Raw genomic sequence first — 14,355 nt, 5'->3', positions numbered from 1 at the left:
GGATGATTCACAGGCAGACATGCTGAAATGGCTGATAAATGAATTCTGACAGAGGAACAAGAAAGGTCATAGGATAGTAACTCACACAAATATTGTAGAATCAGAGAACAACTAGCCCTAAATAGGTGCTGGTTATATTGTTGGCACAAACTAGAAAACCTTTTCCATTTGCTAATATATGATTTTCTAGTTGCAAGCTTTCTTGCCCCCATTGGAACCTGCTGCACATCCTCATTAAACATATGCCTAAACGGAATTAAGGCCCTATCCAGGCAGTCAATGAAGCTGATTTATGTCAGGATGTATCAAACACCCTTCTTCTTGTGTGAGTCGATCCAGTCTGTGAGGAGCATGTGGTAATTGTCCCTAGCCATTTCCACAAGAAGGGAGAACCATGGTTGCCTGGGCCAGAAGGGAGTCATCACATGATCTTGGGGGCTTCCTTCTGAATCTTCAGTAGTATCCTGGATATTAATGGAAAGGGTGGAAAAGCAAAGAGGAGCATTCCTGTACAAGGAAAAGAAAAGAAAAGACAAGACATCTGTCTTCTAGGCCTTTTTGCAAGGAGTCCTGGAAATAGAATCTTGCCAGTTGATTGCTCAGAGAGGAGGCAAAGAGGTCTACCTGAGGAACTCCTCACAGATGGATGAAATCTTGGAAGACCCCCGATCTAGTTTCCATCCATGAGGGTCTGCCCTAGTCCTGCTCATCTTGTCTGCCACACAATTTTGCTCTGACAAAATGTAAGATGCCTGCAGAGTGAGACTGTCCTTTGAAGTTATATCCCAAGCTAAAATGGATAGTCTGCAAAGGAGGTACAATCTGCCCCCCCCTTGCTTGTGGATGTACCACATGACTTTGGCACTGTCTGTAATCACTTGAAGAGGTCTTGTGAATAAAAGAGAAAGGTGAGTGTTTTGATTAGGGCAAGCAACTCCTTGATATTTATGTGCTTGCATCTGTCCTTGGTGTCCCACACCCCTGCAATTTTATCCCTCCTGATTCTGCTCTCCAAGCAAAATAAAAAGCTTCTATGATGAATGACTGCTTTGGAGCAGGGTGGGAAAAGGGAGACCTGGATTTAAAGATATCTGTTGTCTCCACTGCAGGATTTTTCTTTTGATGAATGCCAGCACTGGGATTTGAAAAGAAAAATAATCCTGATGCTGGGACCAAAGAGATTTCAGATACCACTGTATCCTTGCCATGTGGAGTCTTGTCAGGGATATAATGATAATCATAGATGTCATGAGAGACCCAAAATCGTGAGGTTTTCCCTCAATGTAACTGAACTCTGAGTGCAAAACCTTAGAAACAGATGTAGATAAAGATGTATTTTCCTGTGGAAGATAAGCTCTTTGAATTGAGGTGTCTAGCTGGAATCATAAGAACACAATCCTGTGTGAAGGAGTCAAGAAAGACATTTGAATATTCTTTTAGAATCCCAGTATATGTAAGAGATCTTCCACCCAAGGAAGAGAGAGAGAGTGACAGGGAGAGAGAGAGAGAGAGAGAGAGAGATAGAAAGAAAGAGATAAATTCTTGACACTTTGAAAAAGACTCTGCAAAGATAAGCAAGTTGTGTAAATATGCAGAAAATGTGGACACCCTGTAGCTGGCAATGAGCTATAACTAGAGCTAGACACTTTTTGAGCACTCTCTTGTGCAGTGAATAGTCCAAATGGTAAGGCAGAGAACTGATAATGTGATCCAGACACACAAAACCTTAAGAAACATTTGAACTCTGGTTGAATAGGGATGTGATGCAAAGCATCTTTTAGGTCTGATGTTACAATGAAACTTGAAAGAAGAAAAAATAGATAACTGGCTGTGAAGCGACATTGTTTTAAATTTAGACACTATCACAAATATGACTAGAAAAGATAGATCCAGAACTCATCTCCAATTATTTTCTTTCTGTGGCACAAGGAACAAATTTGAATAAATACCCTTCCCCACCTGAAAAGGAGGAACTGGTTTTATCATTCTTTGGACAGCAAGTGATAAAGAAGCAGTGAAAACAAAAGAGTCTGATATGGAAGATGAGATACGACCCCCTGGAAAGGAAGAAATTCCTTCCATTGCCATCTGTAACCTTGATGAATGATTTTCAGAACCCACATGTCTGAAACAATCTATTGCAAAAAAGAAAAATGGAGATTCAGACCTTCTGGAAGAAAAGGGGCTAAGGTGAAATGGAGTAACATGGTCTCTTGAACAGTCATTCAGACATGTTGGGCTTTCCTTTGTTTTGGGAGATTCAAGACTTATTTTTGGAATCCACTTGCCAATTCTTAAACATTTATTTGCCTACACTTTGTTGAGACTGTTTATTCCTTTTTTGCCAAAATTGGATGAGGAGATAGAATTCCCTTGGAAAATTTGGAAAAGGGGGGTAGAAATCTTAGAGATTTGCTGAATCAGATTATCCTTTCATCACATTGTTTGATCAGCCCTGCAGCAGAGGGGCCAAACACTAAATCTCTCTCCAAGGGAGAATTTAAAATTTGCTTTTAACATCATCTGGGAGGTTTTGAGATTCAGGCATGCAGACTTCCTCAAAACAGTACCAGTGGCCATAGCCCTGGAAGAAATATTAACAAAATCTCACACGCGCGCACGTGCACACACACACACACACACACACACACACACACACACACACACACACACACACACACACACACACACACTATGAACAATGAGTAGTGAACTGTGCAATAAATGAAAATAAGTTATTTAAAGAAGATGCTTTTTCACAAGACAAAAACTGCAGATAAAAAATTCCTCATACTTCATAATCTGTCAGAACAAACTAACATATGAATCTGACAATTCAAATTTTTAAATATCAAATTTGCAGCGTGTATACTTTTTTCCCCATATCTATCGATAATTTTCCCATCCTTATCAGAAAGAATAAGACTGAAATTAACTAAGTGCTTAGCAACTATTGCTGCTGGGTCATATCTGGGAACAGTGTATAAAAATTTACAAAACTGAGGAACTTCATACATCTTATCTGCCTTTTTAGGAGCTGGTGACTGACTATCAGGAAAACTGCATGCAGTACACACACATTGTCTAAGGTAGATAGAATAGGAGGAATGTGCGTATGTTCTGTAAAATCCTTCTGTAACAATGCATAGTATTTTCAGATAAAAAATTCCACGATTAGGAACCTGGGGCACCTGAAATGCAGGAGCCACCCAGGACCCATTTCTGTGCCCTTCCCCATCTTCCTTCCTCAGATTATAGTAAAAAAAAAAAAGAAAACAAAACTCGTTTTTGTTTGTTTTAAACTGTAGCAAACTGCTGGCTACACTGCTACATTTTATATCCTACAGTGAGTGCCCCAGCACCCAAGTTTTATAGCAATAAAAATCTTTTTAACTTTTAAAAGGTAGCAGTAACTGTTACAATTTATGCTCTACAGGAAGCACTACAGCACTCAGGTTTTACCTAGAAAAGAAAAAGAAGAAACAAATATTTTTTTACTTTGAAACTGTAGCAAACTGCTTCAGTTTGGACCATACATGGAGCTCGAGGTGAGCAAGCAAGTGTGAGCTTAAGCTTGAGAGTTCATAGAATGGCCATGTAAAGGACCAAGAATGAGTCAAAATAACTTTTTTTTTTTTTTTTTTTTAAATTATTAGGGCTACCGATTCAGACTGGACCTATAAGCTACACATACTTTCTGTTATATCTGGTCTATGTATTCTAATTGTTATTGGCTGAAGTTTTGCTAGGGCGTTACTACTGAGATGGCTTTTTTTTGTAACTCAGATTTAGATCGGACTTGCGGGCTGTGACTGCTTTCTGTTAGGTCCAATCTGTGAGTCCAGAACTATGATTGGCTGAGGAGTAGAAAATACTGGTGGTAGGAAAACAATTTAAACCGATGGTCTGCTGCTCAGGATTTCTGCATCTTTGAAACTTTTTCGGTCAAGACTGAGTTGTTAGTTTCATAATGTCCCTCCAAAAATTGTGGTCGGTGCTTTTTTGTGAGTTCTGCATGCCATTAACAGAAGTGTACATTGACTAGAGGAGTGTGACATAGCCTTTCTCCCCTATTATTTGTCCCTGACTCATATACAAAATTGTGACCTATTATGCAATAGAATGAGATATACTGCAGGATGTGGGTATTTGGGTTATGTTCATGCACTTTCCTGAAAGTTTTTGTTTAATGCTATATCTCTGTACTGTAATTGATAACCTATGCCACTTTTAATCTTTGTATTAATGTATGATATTGTATGATTCTGGCTAGCACTTTTCTCCCTGGTCCTCCACTGGGAAGAGTTTTTTGCCGAGTCAGACTTTCCCAGTTACCAAATGGAAATAAATAAATAAATATTCTGGGTCTATCTGTATTTCTTAACAAGTAGGCTGACAATAAACTAAGGAAGGGATGAAGAAAACCCAACAAATCCTACTCTGCTGGGATTATCTTCAGAAAAAGATATGCAGAGTGAACTGCCCTATAGTAAATTTAAAAATCATTTGCTAATACTTGTAGGTGTGTGCCCTATCAAAAAGAAATTCACTAAATCTTATTTCAGTCAAACCAATTCAGTGAACACACTCATGTCAGTGGAAAGCTTCATTTGCTTTGTGGTAGAAAAGGGTCCCTATTATATGAACGAAAAATAAATCAAGAACTCGAATGGCTGAAAAGTTGAAAATACCTTTCTTCGAAATTGTTATTTAATTATATATACCAATTCTGAGATTGCACTACAGTAAGGAAAGGGGAAATTTTCTGATCTTCACTGTACTACGATCTCACAATAGTGATCTCGAAGAACACCATCTTTGACTTTTAAGCCGTGCGAGATCTTGATCTTTCATTCTTCTAATAGGAACGCACCAAAAAGAATATTTACCAGAGAACAAGGTGCTATAAAACAGCATTAGATTTCTTTGCTATTGTTGCTGTCCAGGATGTTGTATATTAATACTGCAACACAGTTTGCTGTGTCAAATTGTACCCTTGAGACTGTTCAAGTGTGTGTGTGTGTGTGTGTGTGTGTGTGTGTGTGTGTGTGTGTGTGTGTGTGTGTGTGTGTGTGTGGTGGGGGTATAATATTTTCCCTGTGGAATAGTGATCTTGGAGTTGGTTAACTAAGTCATGGGGTGAAGGAACAAAAACCTCCTGCACTGAAAATATGGGGAGTAGTACTGAGCCTGCTTCAGTGTTGGCTGTCTTCTACAGAAAAAAAAGCAGAGTTGCATACGTTAACTTAGTATAACAGCAGATGCTCAAATACATCCCTGTTGCAGTAGCTTAAGCGTTATGGGTTATATCCTGCCAAGGATATGACAACTGGCCAGCATTCAAAGCTTTAAGGCACCTTTAACATGCCCTAATCACTGAAGGGTTTGAGCAGAGCCAATTATAATCAGTGGTTAGGGTGTCAAGCCTTCAAAGCTCTCTTGCCTTTTAGGTATATGCTAAAATCAAAGGAAAATAAAAATATCCACACACTGGCAAAAAAAAAACATAACAGAAAAAGGGGGATGGATGGATGGAGGAAGGGAGGCAGGAAGGATATACCTATTGCAACAGTCATAAATGAACCCACACAACCATACTGTTTACATAATTTGATCACTATTGCAGTAGTCTAAGCTATACGGGAAGATTAACAGAGCTTAGACAGAAAGGGAAGCAGAAGAAGGATCAGAATCCAGGAGCCCTCAGAGAATAGTCCTAACAAAACCTGCTCTAGACTGGGAAAATAATCTAATATTTGGTAAAAGTCTGCAAAGAGGACTAAGTTGTTAACTATAAAATATTTCTATAGTCCATCCCTTTCCATAAAGCCACAGAAAAAGCCAAAGCCATGGTAAAATGGGCTGTGACCTTTCCTAAAAGTGACTTGCCTTAGTGGGAATAACAGAAAACAATAGCATGAGATAACCATTTGGAAAATGTCTTTATTGACACTGATTATTCTTTTTTCTTACATTCACAGGAAATAAACAGTTGATCCAAACTCCTGAAAGTTTTAGTCTTGTCATTAAAGTATATGAGTTGCCTATGAACATCCAGAGTATGCAAAAACCTTTTTCCTTTACTTTTTGGATCTGGAAGAAACACATAGAGGTGAACAATGTGACTCAAAGTAAACTCTGAAGTTACTGGATTAAATGAACAACTTGAAATGCAGATACTGCTCTTGCAGAGGTCAGAGCAATGAATAATACTGTTTTCCCAATTAAGAACTTCAATTCAGCCTGTTGAGCTGGTTCAAATGGAAAAAAGTGTAAGTTTCTCTACAACAAAACTGAAATCTCAAGAAGGAGCCACCTGTCTTCTTGATGGTTGGATATTTAGAACCCATTTCAAAAACTGTTTGACTTGCTGCTGAGTAGAAAGGGGGATCTATGGACAGATGAGTAGAAATAACCAAGAGGTGAATCTTGATAGAAGAGTAAGAGAGGCCAAAGGGTAATAACTTACACAGACATTGCAGAACCAGAGGCATATGGACCTTAAAAGAGTCTCGGTTCTTAGTTTGGCACCACCTAGAAAATCTCTTCCACTTACCCATATATGATTTTCTACTAAGCAGGTTTCTTAGGTTCATAGGTTGGTACTAGGCTATCAGCCCTAGGGCCTATGCAAGCCTTGTCATAACAATTCCCTGGATATTTCTTCCCACAATATTTACTTCTCCAGGCCCCTGTCTAGCAGGGTGACTGACATGATCCCCGGGGTGAATTTCCTATCTCCCATTCAGTCATCAAGGTTCCTTTTGAAGAGGGCCAATGAGGCGCTCTGCTTGATATGTACGGGCAGTCTATTCCAGAGTATGGGGAGTTTCTGGGTCAGGAACCTATCCCTCCAGCATGTTTTGTTCATTGTGATGACAAGGTTTAGATCCCTGGAGCTTGTGGCTCTGAGGATTGGGATTTCTTTAAGTGGAGCATGTCCAACAGCTCAGGGTTTGACATGGCCTTGTATGTTAAGCAGAGATCGCCTCTGAGTAGACGATATGCTACAGAGTATAGCTGGAGTTTTTTTAGATGGTCAATATATGGCATCTACTTTAGGCCTGTGATTCTTTTAGTGAGGTATTTCTGTGGCCTTTCCAGCTGTTGCAGATGTCTTGTGAGGTACATACCAAACGGGGCATTATACTCTATAATGAGTCTAATGAGGGATGAGTACAGTGGGACAATGAACTCCTTTTTTCTGGATGAAAAGCCCTTAGTGATGAGGTGTGCTACATAGAAGGATTTCCTGACTGTTGTGGCAATGTGGTTATCGAAAGTGAAACCACTGTCCACCTGTGTCCCTAAGTCTCTCATCACACTTTCGATGTTTAGTGTCCTGCCACCTATGTGGTAATTCATGGGTACATGTTTTTTTCCAAAGGGGATAACTATACATTTCTTGGCATTAAGCTTGAACCCACGGCTCTGGCACCAGGCATCTGTTTCTGTAAGGCCCTTTTGTAGAATATCCACATAATTTGGGGATTCAATAATGGCTCCTAGTTTGCAGTCATCTGCAAACTTTGTTAGCCAGAGTCCCTTAGTGTTGGCCTGTACTTTAGAGAAGTAGATGCCAAACAAGAGTGGTCCCAGGACTGAACCCTGAGGTACTCCATTTGTCACTTGTCTGGAGCTGGATTTGGAGTCGGCTACTTTTACTGTCTGGGCTCTGTCAGTAAACCAGTTAGCAACCCATTGGGTGACGTAGGGATTTATGCCCAGCTTAGTAAGTTTATCTATGATTCCAGATTGGGGGATGGTGTCAAAGGCCTTGACGAGGTCCAGATAGACTGTGTGGACTGCCTTACCCTCGTCCACAGCTCTGGAGACTGATTCAAAGAAGTCAATCAGATTCAGGAGACAAGATTGGCCCTTCACAAACCCAAACTGGGTGGGGTCCAGTGTTTGAAGGTTGTCAATGTCTTTGTTTATAAGTTCCATGATAATGCATTCCATGCCCTTGCAAATCAGGCTTGTCAGACTGATGGGACAGTAGTTCCCAGGATCCAAGGTGGATCCTCCCTTGTGGAGTGGGATAACTGTAGCGGTGCACCACTCAGTGGGCACGAAGCCTGAGGTGAGGCTATGATTAAACATGACACTTAGGTGAGGTGCCAGTTCATTTTGTAGTTCATGTAGTACACAGCCTGGGATGTCATCTGGTCCCATGGATGCTGTATTCTTAGCTTTGGAGAGTGCGGTTTCTACCTGTGTGGCCGTGATTATCGGAATTTGGCAATCTTTTGGTATTGAGATGGGCCCTTTAGGGGGTGAGAGTGGGGTGAAGTTGGCACTAAATCGATCTGCCAGGATATTGGCAATATCCTTGGGATCAGTATATTTAATGCCATTCTGTTGTAACTCAGAGCAGATCTGAGCATTGCCATTTAGATTCTTGACATAACTATAGAATGCCTTGTGGTTGTCTTTGGAATCTTTGGCAATTTTATTTTCGTAACTAGTTTTTGAGGATTTTATGAGGGATCTCAGCTTCTTACTGAGGCTTGTGAGGGAGTTTTTTGCATCCTGGGATTTTCCTCTTTTTTGCAACAGTTTCTTCCTTCTGTTGTATAGTTTTTTTATAGCAGGGGACCACCAGATTGGCTTCCTTTTTTTGGAGAAGAGCATCTTGGTTCTATTTGGGATGGCACGATTCATGCACAAGTGGATGTGCTTGTACATTGCCTTAGTGTAGAATTCTGCAGTCGAACTTCCAGATCCCGTCTGCATGGGTGTTGTGAAGTTGTCACTTCTGACTTCAGTAGCTTGAAGTTGGCTTTGGAGAAGTTTTTTAAGGAGGTTTCCTTACTGGGGGGTGGGGGTGGGATGTGGATGTCAAGGGTGATTTGCTTATGGTCAGACCTGACCAATGAGGGGGTGACCACTGTTGTGGAGCATCTATCTCCCACATTGGTAATGACCAGGTCTAGGATATTGGAGCCCCGGGTGAGACAATGGATTAGTTGATCCAGGGTGTTGGAATTTATGAATTGCAAGAACTGTTGGGAAAAGGAGTTGGTACCTGAGTAGTTTTCCCAATTAATGGCAGGGTAGTTGAAATCACCCAGTATTAGGGTGTTTGGTTGTATCTTAATATTTTCCAGTATGTTTAGAAAGGTGTAGTGAGAATCTTGGGGCATGGTTGGGGATCTGTAGCAAGCTACAATTTGGATTGCAGTCTTACCTAGTGTTAGTTTCACCTGGAGAATTTCAGATGCATTGTGTTGGGCAACTAGCATGGAGGTGTGAATATCCTTGGTGAATATGGACACTCCTGGTTTTGTGGCCGAAAAGTGTGGTAAGAATTGTAGCCTGGTATTGCAGGGGTGCTCTCTGGAGCCTTGAACCAGGTCTCAGTTACTGCACAGATATCGATGTTCTCCATTTTTAGGAGTGCCTCGAGAGAGTGCATTTTGAGGTTTAGACTTCTAGCATTGAGTAGCATTACCTTCAGATTTTGCCTGCTTCTATCTGTTACAGTGGTGGTTTTATCCTTTGAACCTTGCCTAAAAAAGGCACGATAGGGGTGGCAAGAGCTTTAGCCAGTAACCTAAATCCCAGGGGTGACAGGTGCAGACCATCTTTGGCAAAGCATCATGGTTTGTCGATCATGTCTTCCCAGGCAGACAAATACTGGATCCCCTTTGAATGACACCAGAAGCTTAGCCAATTGTTGAAGTCAATCATTTTGTCCTTATACTGTGGTATCATTTTGGGCGAAGGCAGGATGCTACTCAGGGCTAGGGTCATACCTGTCTGGGTCACATGATCCAAGAGCTCTTCCATATCTCTTTTCATGTAGCCCAGGGAGGTACTTCTGAAGTCATTCATTTCAGCATGGACAATGACACAGTCATATTTGTACTTGTTGTGGAGTGACTTGAGTGCATGCGTTATGTGGCGGATCCTGGCACCCTACAGGCAGCTGACTGTAATTTTCTCCTTGTTCAGTCTGGTGAGTGGGACATTAGTGTGCCTGACTATAGAGTCACCTATGACTAAAGTGTTGGGTACATTGTCTTGCCTTAGGGGCTGTTGTTGGGTGGCACACTGGTGTTGTGAGCTATGTGTCACTTTGGTTGTGACTGGTGTTTGTTTGCGTTTCGGCTTCGGAGGTCCTTGTTGCTTGGGCAGGTTAATGTTAAGGGCTTCCGCATATGTGGGTTTAGTGTTGCTATGTGTGGGTGTTGATGGTGTGGGTTTTGAAGGGCTATGAGTTGCTTGAGGTGTGATGCAGGTGTTAACCTTCTCCTCTTGACCGTCTAGCACAATCTTGGCCGGAGAGAGCTTTGCTTCCAGTTTGGCTATGTAAGTGCATCTCTTGCAAGTTGTAGTGTTGGGTGGTAGGAGGAGAGGATTGTCTGTGTATATGAGGCAGTTGCTGCATTGCCCCAGTATGCCCAGATTCACCAGGTGGACAAGAGAAATCACCGGAAGCTGACCCTTGGGCATGCCTGTTTAGGTGCTTTTATGTAAAGTTTAAGAGCTGTTTTCCCTTACCTCTGCAAGGTACTTTGCAATTATAGGCTTAGTGCCTATGATTAATTTCTCCTTATTGACATGGAGAGCTGAGTGCTTGTATCTGTTTCAGGCTTCCTAGTGCTTTCCAGCAGGTTCTAGAGCAAGTGCTAGTCACAGGGGTTCAGATTTTAGTGCTACTACTGAGAAAGCAGCTAGTTTTAAGGAAAAATTTGAAGAGCAGACTTTGTGGCACCTGGAATAGTTTAACTGTAGCCTCGCAGTGCTGCACGATGTGAGAAATGTGCAAACACACGCGCTTTTAAGCCAGAAAGTTGAAAGGGATAGAAATCAGCCCAAAAGGCTAATAAAATTACAATTTCAGAGCTGGAAACCACTCCTCTAGCGTTAGATAGGCAGTGCAATGCTCACCAGTCCCGCTGGTAGGTAGTAGGACCTCCCTCTACAACAGCAAGGTCTGGATAGCTCTGAGCACAGAAAATAAAGTCCCGAGACAAGCAAAGCTTGGGATATGTACTGGCTAGAAAAGGTGGGAAATGAGCAAACAAGACAGTATTTTTTTTTTGTTGTTGAAACAGGCTAAACAATGCAATAATACAGTAAATAAACACAGAAAAGGCTAACACACTTGAGTGTGTAGTCCTAGACAGTAAATGCAATTAAAACTGTACAAAATTAGCAATTTAAAACTTTTTTAAATGAAGCAAGGCAAGTGCACAACTGAAAAACGATTTAAGAGGAAGTAACACAGCAGAATAAGTAGCTAGTCTACATATACAGAGATGTCTATATATACAGAAAAGCAGCTAAAACATACAAGCACTTCAGATGCAGTGCAACCTAGAGCACTTGAGTTGTATCAATATTAAGGCAATTACAGTTATAATAAATGCTCTGAAATATACTCTATATTTCCAAAATGTTTGAGAAGCACAGTCAGAACACAAGGAGATTCAGGCAAAAAAAAAAAATTTTTTGAAAGGGAAAAAGGAGAAACAGAAGGCCGTATCAAATGTTCTCCCTGTATTAGGTAGAATGAGCTAATGACACTAGACTGGGAGGAGTGCCCCAGATCAGATTTACAGTAGGGGTGGGCCACTGCAAAGCCACCAAGTATAACAGCAAAACACAAACTAGGAGGGAGGGTGGGGGCAAAAAAATAGCCTACAGACAGTAAGCACTAGAGAAAGCCACAAAATGAAAGTTTTTAAACAGATAAAGATTTGTAAAGATACAGAATGCTTTTAACTGCAAACAAATCAGTTACCCATGCAGATTAGTTAATAGCAATAAATTACACTCAAAAACTAAGCAGCAGGCAATAAAAGCGCTATATATAAATTGCTAGAAACAATAATCTGTATAAATAATAAAAAAACAGGATAGTTATATATCTCAGCTAACAGAATGCCTTTTTTAATACCTGCTTCGCATATTCAGAAAACAGGTTTCTAAAAGGTATTAGAATTCTATCACTTAGGAAGTCAAGTGAAGAAGTTTCAGGTTGGGTTGTAAAAACGACAACCTGTATTTTGTAGGTAAACCCAGTCTGTGAGGAACATTGTGGTAATGTATTTATTTATTTTGACATTTGCTGACCAGGTTAATCCGACTGGGCAGATGCCCTTTTTCAGCCAAGGCCCAAGGAGAAAAGCTCCAAAAGATATATACATGATATCATATGACAAAAGAAATGAAGTATAACAGTATCACATACAATTACACCCCATACCTAACCCCAAAATAATTACTTACAGTTATATAGCATGAAGTAAGTTCAGGATAAAATATAACATCACTTTATGGCAAAAGAATAGGTAGTACAACCTTTTTTTTGGAACAAGCACACAATTAAAATAAAGTTAGGTAACAGGTGTGGAGGAAAAGAATAACAGGAAGGAGGGGGTAGTTGTAACAGAGGGGAGAGGTAGATTAAGTTGGTTTGGGGCAAGAGCAAGTCCAAGAGTTTAATAGGTTGTTTTTAATGTTTTTTTTTTAAACAGTTCATGTAAGAAATCATTCTTAAATATAGGTGCAATTTATTCCATGCAATGGTGACTGAGTGACTGTATAGAACTTTGCCAATGTTTTTTTTGGGCTTGTAAATTTCTAGGAGGTGTTGGTCAGAACTTTGGAGAGTATGATTAGGAGTATAGAGAGAGATGAGAGTTGAGAGAGCAGGACAGGAGATGGGTTGGTGTAGGATGGAGTGAGTGCAGTTTCCATTTTACAAAGCCCACAACTAGAAGCTAAAACTCCAAAGAATGCAGATACTGAGCCCATGTGTTTTTTTTTTAGAAACCGTTGTATCTTTCTCATGTGTAATCTGACTAGAGGTATCTTGAAAATCATAGAAGACATAAACTCTAGGATCTTGAGAATTCCTCTGGCAGAAGAAGTCTGAGACTGATTTGAGAAGCTCAGAAAAATTCCAGATAAAAATCTACCTTTTCCTGTGTTAAAAATGCCTTTTACAGAGAAGACTATATAAGACATCCCAGTAACACAGTCCCGTGAGATGGAGTCAAGGAGGTTTTTTGCAACATTTAAGTGGAAACCCAATCAGTCAGAAGAGATATAAATGAACATTATGTACTTACCATAAATACAGATCTATGTTGTTTCATTTTCATTAGGTTCAACCTTTGGGTTGTCAGATGCGACCTATGTGCCTTTTAATAAAGTTGTGGATCTGGGGCTCTGACTCCTCCCCTACTTACAATTCCCTCCATTTCACTAAAGTACCTCAGATCAAGTTTGCTGGCATATCCCCATATCATTATCATCTCCCTTCCACTCTGATTTATAACCTTATGCTTGTGCTATGTATAGGAGCCTTAATGGGGTAGCTGTATTATGTTTCTTCCTCAGCTGCTAAGGAACGTCCATCTGGGAAGATATGGAGGCCAACCTACCCCACACAAACTCCTTAGTCTTTGATTTTCTAAATATATTTTAAAAGTAGATTAATAGCTCCTACGAGTTTTGGGAATATAATTTTGACAGATGGAGCACTCTTTATAATACTGACTGGGCACTAAGGAAAATAACATCTAGTATGATGATCCCTGTATGGAATCTGCCTCCAACAATCACATTTCCCCTCATTGACATGAAAAAATTTTGCCCAACATATGAATAATGGCATGGCATCCAGTTCCAGGGAAGTCACAGTGCTACTTTATCTGGCCCTTATCAGACCCATCATTGAGTATAATGCCCGCTTCAGCATGTACCTGACCAGACATATGTAACAGTTGGAATGCTCACAAAGGTTCCTTACTAGGAGAATTCAGGGTATAAACACATTGTCCTACATAGATCGCTGTAAAGCCTTGTCTCTATTCTCTGTATTCTACAGGTTACTGAGAGGCAATCTATGCCCGGCATGCAAGACATCTTTGGATCTAGCTCTGATGGACCTTTTGCCCATCTGCATAACTAATAGCATCAGAACCACTAGCTCCTAGAATTTAAATTTTCCTTGTGACATACTTAAGACATGTTGGGGAGACAGATATGTTTCTCAGAGGATTCCCATGCTCTGGAACAGACTCCCCAGGTCTTGCCCCCATGTCTCTGATAGACACAGGCCGAATGTAATGCCCAAACTAACATAAATTCCCTGACATAGAAACCTCCTAAGTAACATATCCCCCCTCATAATAAATTCCCATAATACAGAGGGACACAAATGAGTTGGATTGCACGGCTATGCCTATAAAGGCCCTGATGGTCATTAGCCTACTGTACAACTATGAAACCATGAACTTAAAAATCACATTTTTGTCAAAAAATATAAGAAAATAGGAAGGTTTCCCAACAGGGATACTTATCAGCTCAACATACTCAAAACTGGCACAGGCTATA

At 40.5% G+C, this 14,355-nt stretch overlaps 1 protein-coding gene across 1 annotated transcript in view; it reads right to left on the bottom strand.

Moving 5' to 3' along the window:
- Positions 1 to 14,355, bottom strand: part of CFAP54 (cilia and flagella associated protein 54) — a 2,749,537-nt gene that overhangs the window by 739,435 nt on the left and 1,995,747 nt on the right. The gene's annotated exons all lie outside the window — the stretch shown is intronic.

The sequence above is a fragment of the Protopterus annectens genome, chromosome 11.part0 (genome assembly GCF_019279795.1).
Source record: "Protopterus annectens isolate FY-2018-M chromosome 11.part0, PAN1.0, whole genome shotgun sequence".
NCBI classification, from domain to species: domain Eukaryota; kingdom Metazoa; phylum Chordata; order Ceratodontiformes; family Protopteridae; genus Protopterus; species Protopterus annectens.
The sequence above is the reverse complement of the archived record's forward strand: the minus strand, read 5'-3'. Positions and strand labels throughout refer to the sequence as shown.